General features: G+C 39.2%; 1 pseudogene; it reads right to left on the reverse strand.

Moving 5' to 3' along the window:
- Positions 1–7,191: 7,191 nt before the first annotated feature.
- On the reverse strand, positions 7,192–11,840 carry LOC138808643 (myelin protein zero-like protein 3 pseudogene; annotated as a pseudogene).
- Positions 11,841–18,497: the final 6,657 nt, after the last annotated feature.

Here is an 18,497-nt window from a genome sequence, read left to right on the forward strand (position 1 = left end):
GAATAACAGAGTAACTACACCTTGTCAATGGATATTCTGTCGCCTAGTATAAGATGCATGTGTAGGATAATATCTGGAAATAGCCTCTGTGCAACTCCTGAGTACATCGAGGTTGAGTGCTCTGTGTAGCAAGGCCCCCATTGGGTCTAGATTGCATCTACTTAGGAATAGATAAACTGTGTATGTACAAATGGCTGATGTCCAGGCAAAATCACTCCAGGCCTCCTCAAGGGTACTTAAAACATGGAGCCACTAAAATGTGTGCTGAATACCCTTTCTCTTGTTTTTATTAGGTAAGCAGAACAATGCAAGAAATGTTCACGCAGAGCCCCAGAAAGGGAGGCAGGTCTATAGGAAAACACTGCCTATCATCCAGAGGTTGATTCCTACGTGTCATTCTTCACTGAAAAGATCCAGGGCTATTTTGGGAAATGACAGGATCAGGGATGTTTTGTTAAATCAGAAAGGAAAGACATCATCAAAGATCCAAGCAGAACTAAGGATACCGTAGCTAGCTGGAAGGGGCTGCTGCTACTGATGGATCTGTTACTATTTGGAGTTGAAAATAAGATATAGAAAAAACTTATTTCTGACTGCAGAACACTGATAGGTAACCTGAATACAGGCATAAATAACAGGAGATAATTGGAATATAATGAAAAACAACCAGAATCCAGACTTGGTGGCTCAATCTAGTAAAACCAATTACTCAGGCGACTGAGAACAGAGGATTGTGATTTGAAACTAACCCAGGCAGCAAAGACTGTGAGATATTTGTCCTCTCCTTGGTTATTGGTCTTGAACTCTGGGCCTTGGCACTGTTCCTAGACACATTTTCCCAATGTACACTGTACCTTTGAGCCACAGCTTCACTCCAATTTTTCTAGTGGTTAATTGGAAATAAGAATCTCATGGATTTCCTCCCCAGGCTGACGTTGAACCACAATCCTCAGATCTTAGCCTCCTGGGTATCTATGGCCACAGGAGTGAGCCACCAGTACAAGGCATTGTAACAATATTGTATATATGTATTTATATTACATATTATAATATGTATTAAATTTTATATTTACTGTGTACTATTATAAATTATTATTATATGGTATATGATATATAATATAGTGTATAGTAAATATATCATATTATGTATTATGAGAAATATATTGTGTATACTACATATGGACCATATAGTGTCCACTTGTATAAAATGCATAATTATATAATATAAAATATATATGATTTAAAATATATAATATATTGTATATAATACATAATATATAATATATTATATGAACTATATACAATATACTATACATACTATACACCATATATAATACATAACATAAATTGTATAAGCATATTATATAATGCCTATTATATCATATATTACTCATATGATATATTGTATAATTATATATTATATAACATGCAATAAATTATATGTAATACATAATGACATAATATGCACTGTTATATGATATTCAATATATAACAGTGTACATAATGTTTTATAGTATGTATATATATTATATGCAATGTATATATAATATGGTATATTATATAACAGTGCATATATAGTATATACACTATAGTATATTTTATATATTGTATTACATAATATATATTATATAATAATATATTATATATTAATATGTGTTATACATATATAGATTGTGTGTGTGTGTGTGTGTGTGTGTGTGTTCGTGCATGCAAGTTTGTGTATAGGTACTCTAGTAAGGTGCTTGTTTGAATGTATAGAACCAGAAATTAGATAAAGGAAAAAGACTATAGTCGAGCATGCCACATGTAAAAGTAAATATTAATAAACACAATAAAATTTTGTCTCAAAAAATAAACTGAACAGAAGAAGCCAGTCATAAAAATGACATATTACTTTATAATTCTTTTTACATGAAAGATTAATTGTAGTGATGGTCTATCAATCATACAACCTGTGACTCAGTATGGAGTTGAATTTTACTACAGAAAGACACGAGATCTTTTAGGGGGTCAAGGAAAACCTTTATACTTTATGGTGGCTGTGGATGTGTGAATTCATGAGAATATTGAAATGCTATATAGCTATAGCATTAAGTCATAATTTACTAACGTGATTTAAAATTAGGCAAATGATAGGAACTTTAAAAGAACAATTAAGTTATTAAAAATAGTAAATAATTCAGATAGGAGTCCATGTATATACTGACAAGTAAGTGAATATTTAATAAATACGAAATGCTGTTCTTTCTCATGATAGAATGCTAACTGATCAATATAAATTGAATGAGAGAATTTAGTGTAGATGCCCCTTTCACATAATCTAATAGATATGTTGTACATCCCAGAGCACTCAAACCTCACACAGTACATAGTGATGTCTGAAATTGAATTTATGGGAAATATGTACAAGTCCTTATTTACAAGTCATAAGACTTATTTGTGTGTGTATGCCTTATTTGTGTGTGTATGCCAATCCTGGGGCTTGATCTGCGGGCTTAGGCACTGACCCTGAGCTCCTTTTTCTCAAACGTAGTGCTCTACTAATGGAGCCATAGAACAACTTCCGGCAATTCTTGAATAATTTTTGCAGATAAGTGTCACGGATTTCCATTCCCAGGCTGGCTTCAAAACAGCAATCCCCAGATCTCGGCCTTCCCAGTAGCTAGGATTATAAGTATGAGCCACCATTGCCAGCTTTCTCATTAATATTATTAGAGGAGAAACATCAGTACACACTGATACAATGAATGCAAATATTTCAGAATCTAATCAGGAATACATTTTCAGAGGTAACCTACAACAACTTCTTTTGAGTTTTTATTAGCATATATAGAGACATTTTCATGCAGAATAAAATGTACTCAAATCAAAAGTATTCATTTTTTTCTATCCCTTCTTAAGGCAATTTTAGTAAATTTTACTTGGTTTTATTTTTTTTTTTGCAGGTCCTGGATCTTGAAATCAGTGCCTGGGAACTATGCCTATGCTTCTTTTGCTCAAGGCTAGCTTGTGACCAAATAAGCCAAAGCTCCACTTCCTTTTTTAGTGGTAGTGTACTGGAGGTAAGACACTCGTGGACATTTCCTGCTCGAATTGCCTTGAAATAGGATCCTCAAATCTCAGCCTCCCACTTAACAAGAATTACACTTGTCATCCAATTTTTCCAGCTTCATTTTTTGTCAGTCCTGAGGCTTGAGATATGGGCCTGGGCATTGTCCCTGATCTCTTCAGCCCAAGGCCAGTGCTCTATCGCTTGAGCCACTGTGCCACTTCCAGTTTTCTGGTGGTTAAAGGGAGAGAAATGTCTTATGGACTTTCCTGCCTTGACTGGCTTTGAATCATGATTCTTAGCTCTCAGCCTAGTGAGTAGCTAAGTTTATAAGCTTTGACCACCAAACCCTGTCTCATTGTTCATTTTTATATGTGCATATAATGTACTTTGACCTATATTTAGCCTGTCTACTTGGCCTTCCCCTCTCTCTGCTACCCCCTGATAGCCATATAATAGCTCTCTTAATCAAATGGTTAAAGTAAACCAATCAAAGGGAGAAATAAAAAGGTTGCTCTGACATGAGCACACTATCACTTCAAGTTAAAAATCGATAAACAGCAAATTAGGCAAAACATCTAAGAGATTCAAATTGAGGGATATTGAACAAAGTAAGTCCTTATCTTCATGTTTCAAGTCAAATTAATAGGAAAGCAGAAACTGCTGTAGGCAGTTCTAGGCAACCAGTGAGCCTGAATAGCCAGCTGCAGTATGTGATACTGTAGTTTGAAGGAGATATGGATAGTAGTAATGTATTGCTTTGTAAAGTCCCTGACATCAGTTGTTGTGCTGTGATGGTGTTGAGAATGTCTTTGTTCATAAGATGTATGTTATGTCTTCAAGGGTATTGACACTGCCATGGCTTTGACTAAAACTTCATTGGGAAATCCTAGCTACTCAGAGGGTGAGATCTGAGGATCATGGTTCAATTGTCTCCATTTAACAACCAAAAAATCTACAAGAGAAGCTGTGGTTCAGGTGGTAAAGCATTAACTTTGAGAGGGGAAAAAGGAAACAGAGACAGATTCCCAAGCCCTGAGTTCAAATTTTTAAAAAAATGTTGGGGAAGAACGCAAAAGGATGTCAAAACAAAGAGTGAAATATGTTATCAGAGTTTGGAGATTACCATCTAGGATGCCTTTAACCAAGAATGCCTCTTTTAGATGACTTTTTCTTGTGATTTTTGTTTGTAGGCAAAAAGTATTGAATTACAGAATAAAAATATGTCTCTCTGAACCTAAAACAAATTTCAAAAAGAAGAACAAGCCTACCTTGTGCATGCCTATAAACCGGTAGTCACTTGAAGGGATTGAAGAGAGCATAAATAACTTAGTACCCGCAGAGAATAGGGTGTCAGACCAGAAGAGTAAAGAAGTAGCCCAGGAACCATTGTCATTCTGTGGTCTCACTTCAGTGATTATGTGCAGAATCATGTGTCCACTCACTGAGTCTAAAGATTTTGTCATGGTTAGGAAATCAAGCTAAGTGCTTACTCAATCTTCTCAATCTTCCCTGTCTGATTTGACAACTTCTTAACTTAGCTCGTGTCTTTCATGCTTTTTGGAAATCATATTAATTTTTCTTAAAGCTTTATTTCTCTAAAATAAATACTCAGCGTGTTAAAGGAGATTTGGTGGATGGTTGAAATGGAAATAGTGATGTTCTGTTAAAACAACAACAAAAGAGTTGGGAAGAGTAAGACCATGGGAAAAGGTGCAATAAAGATAGTGTCTACAGGGGGCTGGGAAGGTGGCTCAGTGGTAGAGCGCTTGCCTTGTATGCCTGAGGCCCTGGGTTTGATTGCTTAGCACCACATAAGCAAAAAGAAAAAAGCCGGAAGTGGCACTGTGGCTCAAGAGGTAGAGCGCTAGCCTTGAGCTGAAGAGCTGAGGGACAGCGCCCAGGCCCAGAGTTCAGGCCCCACGACCGGACCCCCCCCCCAAAAAAAAAAAAGATAGTGTCTACATAATCTCTTCATGGGAATAGTCTTAGCTGTGTGACATCTTCAGCCCATCTATATGAAACCATTGTTCCTTATAAATGGTGGCCTTGGGAATTACCACTCCACAAGGAACTGACAAGTGTCACTGCTTTTTTTGTTTTGCCTTTTGTTCTCTTTTTCTTCTTTTATTGTGAAAATACCATACAGAAGAGTTACAATTACCTGGGCAAGGTAATGAATACATTTCTTATCAAGCATTGTTGCCTCCTCCTTTGTTTCACCTTCCCATCCTTTCCCCTCTCCCTCCCTTCCCATCTCACTCCCCCAATGGCCAAAGTTGTAAAGTTTGTTTTTTGACATAATGTTTTGTTCATGTCACTGTCTTATAAAAAGCACATTCCTGGCTTTTGGTCTTCTTAGAGAGGAAAAAATTATGTGTGATTTTTATTGTTTTACATTCTTAAGCTGGGGTATAAAAGGTCTCAGGTTTCTCACAGAAGAGGACATGACTATTTTTCCATGATTAATTCCATTTCAAGAGGAAAAACTGTGATTGGTAAAATGGCACTCATATATTTAAACTAACTATCTGGTGCTATTGATTACTGAAATGAATGAATAAATATATCAGACAATACAAAAAGAATGAGGATATAATTAGAGAAGTGGAGGGATATGAAGGAGACCTGAAAAACTTAACAATAAAAATAATTAAAATATTATATAGGTATAAAGAGTTAGTACTGCTACTAAAGAATGTAAGTCTAAGAGGTTTTGAATTGATTAATATATTTCTTGATTAATTGTGTACTCTGTGGGGGATAAGGTCTAATAATCGACTACGGGTAATCTGAGGATGTGCAGAACAGCAATTAAGTCTCACAAAGAAGAATGAAAGAGAAGAAAAGGTGAAAAGAATGAGGAAGAAAAAAGATTAAAAGTTCAGTAGAGCTAAACAAAAAAATATAATTTTTTAAAAAGCAAAAAAAAAGAAAGAAAACATGCACACACACATATACCCCTAAAATAAAAATTATAAGAGGGAGAAAAAAAAGTTACTAGAAAACAATTTTTTTAAAGGTAAAAATTAAAAGAAGTTTTAGAAAAAAAATTTATGAAAGGTAAAAAAAAAAATTCTTTGATTTTTTGGGCAGGGTTAGGAAAGTCCTGTATTTCCCTTGTGTCCATTACTAGCCTCTTGTTGGAGTCTCTGGTCTACTTGTGGTGTTTGATTTTCCTGTGGCTTGGTTGGTTTCTTAAGTCAGTTTGTTTGAGAAGGCACAAAAATGCTCTGCTTTACCCAGGATTTTGTGATCCTCCTCCCAGTATAGTTCAATGGGAGGGAAATCTGTTTTGAGTATCACAAGAGGGAGATGGATGTTTCCTCTACTTTGGAGATGCTGTGATGAGGCTAGGTTCTGGGTAGAGTGGAGGCCTTTCAGTAAAAATTAGATTTTCCCTGAAGGGTTAGCTCCTGAGACACTCACAGAGCCCAGCCTGGAGCCATTCTCAGGATTTATGTTTACTGAATTTCAATTGATTGTAGAGTCTGCTAAAGGGATGGACAGCCTGTCGCTCTGTTTCCTAGTGAAGAAAGCCACTCCTGGGTCTGACAGCCTGAGCTGGGTGACTTTTCCCTGGGTTGAGCTGAGTCTGGCACATCAGGTTAGGTCCTTGTGAGCTCCTAAATGACTCTAGTTTTCTTCCAAAGCCTGAGTTGGAGCTAGCAGCGCAGCCAGGCCCTTGTCAGTATCAAAGATGGAGATCTCTGGTAGTGGGGGATGAGAGGTGTCTTCCCTCCTCTTCTCTCTGAGAAGGAGTGAGGACGTCAGGCTTCTACTCACGCCGAGTCTTGGTTCCTGGGTTGTCTCTGGTCTGCTAACTGCTGGATGAAGATGATTGCTCCTTGTCGGTTCTTGCTGGTGTTGAATAGAATTTGCTCACCTGCCGAATCTGGCTCTTTCGTCCCGGACTCTCTGTGTTGCAGGTATGGCGGCTACGGCTGCCACCGCTGCAGCCACAGCCACAGCCGCGACTACTGGCAAGTGCTCAGATCTGTCTCCTTGCCAGGATTTTCCCTCTCTGGCCTAACTCTCTGTACTGTGATGGAACACTTGTGATTCTCTGACTTAGGACTGTTCACTGGAACACTAAAACTGCTTTCTATGCGAGAGTTGTTTAACCTCCACTTTCTCCTCTGCTATCTTCCTGGAACTCCAAGACTTCGTCTTATAGCCCTCCGCTTTTTCATCCCTGCAGCCTTCCTTGATATTCTCACAAGCAGCAGAACAATAACTACTGCTGAGGGAATGAAAACAAGAATAGAAAGAAGGGCCACAGAGGACAGCATGGTACCAAAACCCCTTTCTGTGATTGTTAGTTCCGTCAGGGGGATGTCATGGTGCACATCTGGGAGATTCTTCACAGCACAGCTGAATGTCCTATTGTCCATCAGGTTAGGGTTGCTTATGCTTATGGATGCATCCCCTTTGTATGCATTTCCATCCCAGGAGATCTGATCCAGAAAAGTGCCTGCTGTGGTTGGGTAATGGAAAGACTGATAGTGAAAAATAGATTTGGTGCAACTGCTGCTGGGAGGACGGTACTTACAGTCTATGGTCAGTTTGTCAGTGACATATGAAGATGACTTGAAGGTACATCTCAACTTGACATTTTCTCCAACATAACCTCGTATGTCAGCAGCTGCACTAATCCTGCAAGAGTAGGATGCCTATCAGGGCAGAGAAGGTGCAGCCCTAGTCTCAAGCGGCTCTGATCAGCAGCATCCCTGCTGCTCCTCAGGTACCTGCCTAATTCTTTCTGATGGAGGCATAGAATTCCATTGTGTATATTTTCTTGATCCATTCATATACTGAGGGGCATCTGGTTGGTTCCATATCTTAGTTTTGCTAAATAATGCTGCAATAAACATGGTTGTGCTGCCTTCCAAAGTGGTTGAACAAGTTTACACTCCCCCCAACAATGCAGGACGTTCCCTTTAACCACATCCCCTCCAGTATCAGTTATTATTAAATTTGTTGATTATAGCCATTCAAACTTGGGTAAGGTGGAATCTCAACGTTGTCTTGATTTTCATTTCTTTTATGGCTAAAGAATTTGATCATTTCTTCATGTATCTATTGGCCATTCCTATTTCCTCTTCAGACCTTTTTCTTTAAGTCTTTAGCCCACTTATTTATCGGGCAGTTTTTCTTTGAGGATTTGTTTTTGGAGGGTTTAATTATTTGAGGTCTAATTATATGTTAGATATGAGATCCTTGCCCATTGTAAGCCTAGTGAAGATCTTCTCCAAATCCTTGGGCTTTCTCTTGATCTTGATAGCTATGTCCTTTGTCGTGCAGACGGTCTGCAGTTTCATGCAATCTCATTTGTCCAACCTTTCTTTGATTTTATGTGTGTCTGGATCTTTATTAAGAAACTTTTGACAAGTGCCAAGGAGCCCTGGAGTTTCTCCTTTTCCTTCCTGTAATGTTTTCAGGGTATCTGCTTTGGCTCTGAGGTCTTTGATCCCTTTGGAGTTGATTCTTGTTCAGTGTGCTTTATAAGGGTCTAGTTTTAATTTTCTACAGGTGTGAAACAATATATGTTTTATAAGTCTTTGTCCATCTCTGTAGAGCCCTCCACAAGTTTATATGTATTTGTAGCTTGGGAAAGGAAATAAGAGTTAAATCAGGACAGTTGGAGGCTATGGTTTATAGGGCTCATTTGAGACCCTTTTAGACGGAATGTTAACTTTTTCCATCTGATGTACTACAGATGGCAGTCTTGGTACAGGAATTGAGTAGACTGCTATTGGATAGGAAGCTTGTACTGATTCCTCCTGACTTTCCCCTGAAGACAAGGAGGGTGAAGTAGCCATGGGCATGAATCCGTGTGGGATTTGCAATAAATATCTATTGACTGTGTATTTCTAATTTCTGTTGCCACAGGCAAATGAATGAACGGATTTTTCCTTTCGTACTTTAGCTGTAACTAGATATTTTTCATTTTCTAAATCTTATTTTATTGTGAAGATTCTATAGAAATGCTACAGATACATGAATAAGGCAATGAGTACATTTCTAGTCAAGCATTGTTACCCCTTCCCTTGTTTTTTTCTACTATCCCTTACCTTCCCCTCCACCCTTCCCTACCCAATGTTGTAAAGTTCATTTCTAACATACTGTCCTATGGATATCATTGTTGCAATGGGTCATCCTGTGTCCTTGTTTCAGCAATTTGTTATTTTGGTTCCCCTCCCCAAATTAGAAAAATGTATATACAAGGTGCACGGTATCAAAGTCAATTCAAAGTCAAATGGGGATATATCATAGGGGGAAGAATATACATAATATATTTAAAACAACAACAACAAATGAGCCCCAAAATATAGTAACTTGTTTATATACAACATTTAGTCTAAAACTCCTTAGACATCTTAAGTTTGGACTATTTCTTTTATTTTCTGCCAGTCCTGTGGTTTGAATTTGGGCACTCTACTGCTTAAGCCTCAGAGTGCCACTTTGAGCTTTTTCTGAGTAGTATATCTTATATAGAGTGTGATTACTTTTCAGCCTGGTCAGGTTTCAAATAATGATCCTTAGATCTCAGCCTCTTGAATATCTACGAGTACAAGCATGAGCCACCAGCACCTTGCTTGAATGATCCCACAGTTTTAACTACAGATTTTTCATATCCCCTACCAACTATGCTTCCTGATCCTTTTTAAAAGTTATCTCTAAATAGCTTATGGAGGATTTTGAGCATTGCTTAATCATTTTTTCACTTTTATTAGTATATACTAGTTGCACACTCAGAGGTTTGATGGAGTTACTTCCACACACGCATATGATGTACTTGCTCATATTCACCCTACCTTCCCAGTGTCCAGCCCCTTAATTCAAGGCCAAGAACCACTGTACACATGCAAACATTCACTGACACTCTCAAACACACACACACACACACACACATACACACACACACACACACACACACACACACAGCAGAGCAATTAGCAAAGGATATAATGTGGACCAGGAACTGCAAGGAAACATGGGAGGGTAGATTGTCTTTTCCCAGTTCCTCTGCCTTCGTCCATTCTCTGCTTTTCCTTAGAACAATTCAAGCCTTACACAACTCACATCTGTCTGTTGTGAACAACCTGAGCCTGGATTCCAGTTTGCCATTCATAGGAAGCTGCCGTTGCTTGGATAGCTGGCCCTCAGAGTAAGCAGAGGCTCTCAGGTCATGTTTTATTTTTCCATGTGTAGTGTGAATGCAGGCCTTGAGACCGTAAGCAGTATCTTGAAGTGTATTGACATCTGTGTTGAGCTACAAGACTCACCTCAAAAAACAAGCAGAGGAAGTGGGATGCAAAGTACAAATCCTAAACCAATGGACCTATAGGTGACTGAGAGTCAATTTCCACATTACTGGAGTAAATACAAGGGCAAGTCCATTTGAAGAGGGGTCTCCAACCATTTCATGGGCCCACATGACATGTCTGGCAGAAAGCCACTTGTGTGTGTGTGTGTGTGTGTGTGTGTGTGTTTGTGTGTGTGTGTGTGTGTGTGTGTGTGTGTGTGTGCCTGAAGGCGGGTCTGGGGCTCAGGATCAGGCTGGGTGCTGCCTATCCTTATGCGTTTTTTGCTCCAGCCGAGTGTTCTACCACCTCAGCCACAGCTCCACTTCTGGCTTTTTTGGTAGTTGATTAGAGATGAGAATCTGATGGACTTTCCCACCCAGGCAGGCTTCAACTGTGACCTTCAGATCCCAGCCTCCTGAGAAGCTAGTATTAAAGGAGGGAGGCACTGGCACCTGTAAAGAAGCCTCTTTTTGGGGGGGGGTTGTCCGTTCGTGGGGCCTGAACTCTGGGCCTGGATGCTGTCCCGCAGCTCTTCAGCTCAAGGCTAGCACTATACCACTTGAACCATAGCGCCACTTCTGGCATTTTTTCTGCTTATGTGGTGCTGAGGAATCGAACCCAGGGCCTCAAACATGCAAAGCAATTGCTCCACCACTGAGCCACCTACCCAGCCCAAGGAAGCCTCTTAAATAACAGATCTATTCATAGGGAGACAGTAAATGCCTCAGTCCAAGAGATGGTGTTGAGTTTTCATGTTTTAAAAGAATAATTACACTCAATAGCAAAGTATGAAGTAATATTGAAGGAAAGAAGACAACAAACTTTCATAAATCTGGGGTTGTGAAAGCCCATCGAACATGAGACTTTCATATAGGAATAACATCTATGTGGCAACACTGAGGCTCACCCATGTGGTCACATGTACTGTTTGAAGCCCTGTTCTCACATGATATGTTTCCAGAAATCTGGGATTCTGCTCTGTAGAAGATGTTTCCCAGTCACACTGGTAATTCTTAGTTCTGTTTTTCACACTTCTCATCCTTCATTCTTAGTATTATCCAAGTATCTTTTCCAATGCTGCTCCAGAAGATGCTTTCAATGTTACTGTAAGGATTCATTTAATAAGAGAAATATGTTTGAAGAACTTTAATACTTACATTAATAATATCATTACTAATAAAGACTAATATTCAAGAACTACTTTAAGATCAATAAAACATGATTTGGAACAGCTATGTGGCTTTGATATTAAAGCTGATAGCAGACATGTATTCCTAGACCATGATGAATCTGTATTTATTGCAATCTTACAATAAAAAAGTTCTTAAGAAAGAAAATGTCTTGATAATATAAGCAACCCAATAGTTGTTGAATAAGACATATATAGTGAGGACGTCTGTTGAGCTGGTACAAACTGGTTCTTGCTCTGAAAGCATCACCTATCTGTTCTGAGGGACAATCAGGGTTAAGAAGGGACACATGCTTCCAGATGACTGATCTGCCTAGCATTAACTGCATAAGTCCATTCAGGCCCACAGCCCTATAACCAATATAGGACAATCTTCAGAACAGTCATCTTGTCTTTCAGATTCAAGCCTGTAATCCTAACTCATCAGCAGACTGATACCTGAGGATCACGGTTCAAAATCACCCTAGGCAGCAAAGTCTGCAAGATTCTTATCTCCAGTTAACCACAAAAAAGCCACAGTGAGAGGTATAAATTGAGAAAAAGGAAAGGGGTGTAATTGTCCCCCAAAAATGGATTCTTTACCTGACAACTGTTTAACTGACTTAAATGTTATCCCTCTGAACATCATCTTCCTAATAATATTTTTTTAAAGAAAAGGAAAGATGGGGCTGGGAAGGTGGCTCAGTGGTAGAGTGTTTGCCTTGCATGCATGAGGCCCTGGATTCAATTGCTCATTACTACTTAAGCAGAAACAATGCTGGAAATCACGCTGTGGCTCAAGTGGTTGAGACTAGCCTTCAGCTGAAGAGATGAGGGACAGTGCCCAAGCCTAGAATTCAGGCCCATAACTGGAAAAAAGGAACAAAGAAAAAGAACTAAAAAGGAAGAGAGTTGCTACCATGCTCAATGGCCAATCTTCTAATCCTAGCTATTCATGAGGTTGAGGATAAGTGATTGAAGCCAACTTGGGCAGGAAAGCCTGTACGAATTCTATTTCCAATTATGTCCAAAAAACTAGAAGTAGAATTGTGGTTCCAGTGGTGAAGTAGTAGCCTTGAGGGGAAAAAATAAACTTCAGGGATAGTGTCCATTTCCTGAGTGCAAGCCCCAGAATGGCACAGAAGAAAAGAAGAAAAGACATTTTGAACTTGGTTTATCTGTAACTGTGATGCCTTTGTTACAGACCATTATGGACTGAAACTCTGAACACGGCATACTAGGTCTGGAATTTTTGTGCACAAAATGTGTGCATAACCATCTTAACTCCTTCGCTATCCTATAGTTGCAGGTTTCATTATCTTCTCACCATGGAAGAGGCTTCAGTATTTACTTTCTCTAGAATACCTGCTTCCTTGTCCTCTGCTCTTTACTCACTGACAGCATTATTTTACCTGAGAACACAAGGAGGAGAATTGGCAAGACCTTGAAAGAAGGGAAGTTGCTAGAAGTGGGTGAGATGCTTGAGATAATGCCCAGGACCAGGTCAGAATTTTTTTGTGACGACTTGCCATGGTGTGTCAATCTTTATCAATATGCTGAGGATACTTGGACATGAAGAGGAGGCCTCAATGCCTACTGGTGTCATTCAAACTACACAGATATAAGCCAGCTAATAATGCTCTCACTTTCCCAACATGGAGTTTTGGTCCCTGCGTGTCAAGGGAACTCAGGATCAAGCATGGACAGCTATCCACACATCAAGTTGTGACCTCTACATTGTTACAGCATTGAAAGCAGTTCAGCATGAATCACATGGAGCTTGTCAAAATCATTGAAGGGATGGGAAAGTGCTTCTATGTTGTATGGACCAAAGCAGACAGATCACCATACAAGTTTCCTTTCAGAGACCCCACTTCTGTTCAATGGCCAAGAGAACATACATGAAAAACTCCAGAATGAGGAGGTATGTATACCCCTATGTTTCTAAACTGGACCCTTCACTGCATGATTTCCCAGAGCTTATGGAAACAATGAAACTAAATCTCTCGAAGATCTGGCACTGAAGTCCCACAGAGACCATTGCCTACATCTGTGAGGAGAGCATAGGAGTTAAAATGGCCTGTCAGAGAGGGGAATACCCACAGAGTGTCTTCACGACATCTCAGGCATCCAGGATTCAGATAATTTTGGGGAGGTAATGAAAGCCTCTTTGGTGTGGATGGTGAAACATTGAAGCAGTTGGGACAGAGGATGGGAAAGCCAGTTGAAGAGTACATGGGTCCCATCAAGTCCCAAGATGGGCAGATCTACTATCAAGACAGCTGGACATTGTGATGGATATGTTACATAATTGCTTTTGCTCATGGACAAGTCTTAGACACATGTTATACTACAGCGACTCTGTTGTCTACTACCACAAATGCATGGAAGAGAGATAGAAACTTGATACAGTTGCTGACATCATCAAGATCATCCTAAGGAAGAACTTGATAGGCATTATCATCTGATTGTGTGTCTGGGTGACGGATGGGGAGATGTGTATGTGTGGAAACTAGGGCTTAAACTTTGGGCCCTGAGCTTCTTTGGCTCAAGACTTGCACTATAGCTCTTAAGCCATAGCTCCACTTCCAACTATTGTGATATTTTATTGGAGTTTCACAAGTACTTACTTACAAGATAAACTTTAATTATGAGGTGATATGATTTTAAAGATGATATACTATACTACTATGCAAATGTAACAAATAAAAATGGGAGTCAAAAAGACACTCTAAGGACTATGTAGGAGGTTTTATGAAAGCCGTGAAGTTATATCTAAAAAAGTGTTATTAGAGACTTAAACAACAGTGCTAAATTTCTTGTACCGGATAAAAGAATGCAGTCAGTTATTTCTGTTTAAATGTCTAATATTATTTTTCTCTTTTTACTGTGTTTGTAATACATGCTATTAATATTAATAGGTGTATTGGACTCAAGCTGAGCTGTTGAATCTAGAAAAGTTTTGAGAGGTTGAACATCACCTCAATAGTACTCTGAAAGGTGACAGCTGGCCATGGAAGGGTTAAAACACAGCTCTGGAGAGGGTTAAACTATTGCCCCTTCCATAGTGCTTTAAAGGCCTTGAAACCTGGGGGATAAAAGAGAAGTCTCCTTTCTCAAAACAATAAGGGAAACAGTGTTACTCACTGTGGTGGCTCTGATTGTAATATTGATGCTTCATTTTTGCATGTATCCATGGTAACCTTCCCAGTGTGAATTCAAATAAATATGATTGCTTGTGTGACCTGGAGCCCAGGTGCCATTGAGCCTTGGTACCCCGGGTCCTCATTGATTTTGTTCTTTTTGTCTACACTTGTCTGTGTATTTTCTAATATTCTTCAGCTTGGTATCCAATTGCACTGCCTTGGGTTACAATTAGCGTCAAATAAGAATATTCTTGAACTGTAAAACATAAAAAGCTTGCAAACTTTCTTATCCCAAATGGCTTCAAACCACAATCCTCAGATCTAAGCCTTCTGAGTAGCTAGGATTACAGGCATGGGCCCCTGGCAACCAGCATGCATCAGAACACTTGATATCAGTGAGATCATTCTTGGGGAATGTCTGCACATCTCAGTCCTCCTCAGATGTTCTTTCCTGTTGCTCAAGCAGAGTCAAAAACTTTCACTCTTTATGTTCAAAATCCTTGAGGTTATTGAACTGACTTGCCCACCATGTACATCCTTTCCGTAAATCAATATAAGGTTTTACTCCTTACCATCGATTAATTTTATTAACTAAATTAACTGGGATCCACACAGAGGTGACATGTCCTTTTCTGGATTGCATACTGTACACCTATGTTTTACTTTATCTAATACAGTTAACATTACTTACCTTGTTTGATGCTTCTTACTTTTCCCATATTTAATCCTTCTCATCTCTCTTTCCCTTGCACAGAGGGAAGAACCATTTGGAATGGTGAAGAGTGTGTTTTTAGTCATTCTCTGAAAAGCTTTACCAATGGATCCTGATTTCCAAGTCCTGTGTAACTGGCCTGTAAAATCTTGTTCTTTAATCTCTCCTCAGCTTACACAAATGACCAATTTTATCTAAAAAAGGCTATAGGAGATGAGTTTAGGAATTCGTTTCTGGTTATCAGTCAGGAATCCTTATTACCTGGTCACTGTGCATGAGTTGTTTCTGTTTCATTTTTATTTGAATAGAACAAGCAGTGTGTACGATTAGTAGCAGAATTAGACTTACAAGTATTTTTTTTTTTAATTCAGGGATAGCAGGCTCTCTTATTTGAACCACAGATCAACTTCTGCCCCACTTTCTTTTCTTTTGGTGGTAAATAGGACTGTGTCCCACAGGAAGCCAAGGGAACTACACAGTATCCTTAAATCTGAGGACGGCAGTTCACAGTCAGCCTGGGCAGGAAAATTTATGAGCGTCTTATCTCCAACTAATCAGCAAAAAGTCAGAAGTGGAGCTGTGGCTGAAGTGGTACAGCAGCAACCTTGAGCATAAAAAAAGCTAAGTGAAAAACAGATCTAGCACTAAAAAATCACAAAATAAATTTTTAAAAAAGTGGAAGAGAGCACAAAGAGTCTATTAAAAATGATAAAATGACCAAGAAACTGGTGGATCACACTTGTAATTCTACCTACTCAAAACACTGAAATTGAGGATCACCATTCCAAGCCAGCCAGGACAGGAAAGACCATTGTGTGTGTGTGTGTGTGTGTGTGTGTGTGTGTGTGTGTGTGTGTGTGTGTGTGTGTGTGTGTGTGTGTGCATGAGTGTGTCTGTGCCTTTCTGGGATATGAACTAAAAGTATTTGTTTGACCATGTCTGATCTTTTGGAGGTTAATTTGAGATAACAGACTCATGCACTTTCCTTGCTCCTGACGTTGAATCACAATCCGCACAATTCAGGACCCTATGTTAATCTCTATACTTACTTCCAGCTAAACACCAAAACCAAAAACTCAACCAAAGTGCAACTGTTTTCGAGCATGCTATCCTTCAGCAAGATTGGTGAGGCCCTCAAAACAAGCCAGAGAACCAACAAATAAACAAGTGAATGTATGTGAAGAAGAAAAGAGTCAATGAGTTTTTAAAATATAGACGCATACCTTTAATCCAATCTGAAATCTAAAGATCACAGTTCGAAGCCAGCCTGGGCAGGAAAGCCCAACTAACTTGAGTGTGCTAGGCATGGGCTAGAACTTGAGGGTTTTTGCTCAAGTTTAAAACTACTACTTACCGTCACATGTGGTTAAGTTGAGATGAGACTGATGGGCTTTCAAAGCCCAGACTGGCTTTAAACTGTAATCCTTAGATTTTAGGATACTGTGTAGTGCTATTGGTTTCCATGGGACTTTTATTGCCTATTAACCACCAAAAAAAAAAAAAAAGATTGAAATTAAGCTAAGGCTCAAGTAGTAGAGCCCGCTAGCTTTGAAATGAAAAACAAAATACCCAAAACAAAACAATCCTCAGCGAGAGTAACTAGGCCTTGAATTCAAGCCTCCAGCCCCACCCAGCCCCCCCCCCAAAAAAAAACCCTCAGGAGTAGAGTTTTTGTTCGTGCTAGCTTTGAGCAAAAAATAAAAGGATTCAAATGGTTTTTCTTTCTTGCTATTTTTCTTAACATATTTATAAGATGATTTCTTTGTTGCTTTGCATGTCCCTTCCCCATGATATAACCCTGTTTCACTGTATGTGATGTTGTTATAATTTGTGGAGGGGAAGGGAAAAAATTGTTTAAATAGGGATACAGGTGGACCCATTGCAACAATGAGATGTACAAGATGTTATGTCAAAAAACGAACTTTACAACTTTCGCATGGGGCAGGGGTGTGGGGGGATGGGAAAAGATGGGAAGGGGAAAGAGAGGAGGCAACAATGCTTGATAAGAAATGTACTCATTACCTTGCTCAAGTAATTGTAACCCCTCTGTACAGTATTTTCACAATTAAAAAAAAAGCCAAAACTCTCATGGAGAGTGAAGTCAGTGAAGTAGTGTGGCCTAAATGTAGCGCTTGTTAGTTTTGATCTAAAAAACAAGCCAGGTGCCTCTGGCTCATGTCTATAATCCTCGCTACTCAGGAAGCTTAGATCTGAGGATGACAATTGGAAGCCAGCCTAGGTTGAAAAGTCCCCTGGTGACTGTTTTGTCCAACTAAGTAGAAGTGGCACTGTGGCTGAAAGTGGTAGTGTGCCTGCTTTGTCCCTGAAGGCCAGTGCGTAGACACTGAGTTCAAGCCCTACAACTGACAAAATCAATCAATCGATAAATTAATTAATTACTGAGCGTAAATGGGTATGCCCTAATAATAAAAGACATGAACTTTCAAAAAGGGGGAAGAGACAATCAAATAAATGAAAAGGTGCAAACGGAGTATATTGAAGCTTTCTAAATAAAAATTGTAATCCTACCTGTTCAGAATGCTTATATCTGAGGACTGTGGTTCAAAGCCAGCCTGGGCAGGAGACATTTTACTGTGTTCAGTACTGAGGCTTGAACATGCTATGCTTTGCTCATGGCTAGAGGTCTACTTCTTCCTACGTGTTGGCTTATTAGATATAATTGTCTCATTGACTTTGTTGCCCAAGACTGGCTTTGAACCATGATTCTCAAATTTCAGTCCTCTCTGTAATGCTCGTGGCTTGCTATTGATATTCTAATCTCCTATTAACCACAAAAGATGCAGAAGTTGAGCTATGGCTCAAGTAGTGAAACCAACTACCATTAAGGTAAACGTAAATAAAACCTCAGGGAGAGTCATCATGACTTAATTTCAAGACTTAACAACCACCACTCACTTAAACAAACAAACAAAAAGAACCTCAGTCACAGTTACCTGAGTTTGAGCCCTAGAAGAAGAGCTACAAAAAAGAGAAACAGCCTGTAGTTTACCTGTGGTCAAAGTTGTAGAGCATGGTAGTTTCAAGAGGAAAGGCAAAACGGAGCATGAGAGCTAGTGCCTAAGAACAAATGACAAAAAAAAAGAAATAATAA

The sequence above is a fragment of the Dipodomys merriami genome, unplaced genomic scaffold (genome assembly GCF_024711535.1).
Source record: "Dipodomys merriami isolate MVZ:Mamm:240054 unplaced genomic scaffold, mDipMer1.0.p SCAF_461, whole genome shotgun sequence".
NCBI lineage: Eukaryota > Metazoa > Chordata > Mammalia > Rodentia > Heteromyidae > Dipodomys > Dipodomys merriami.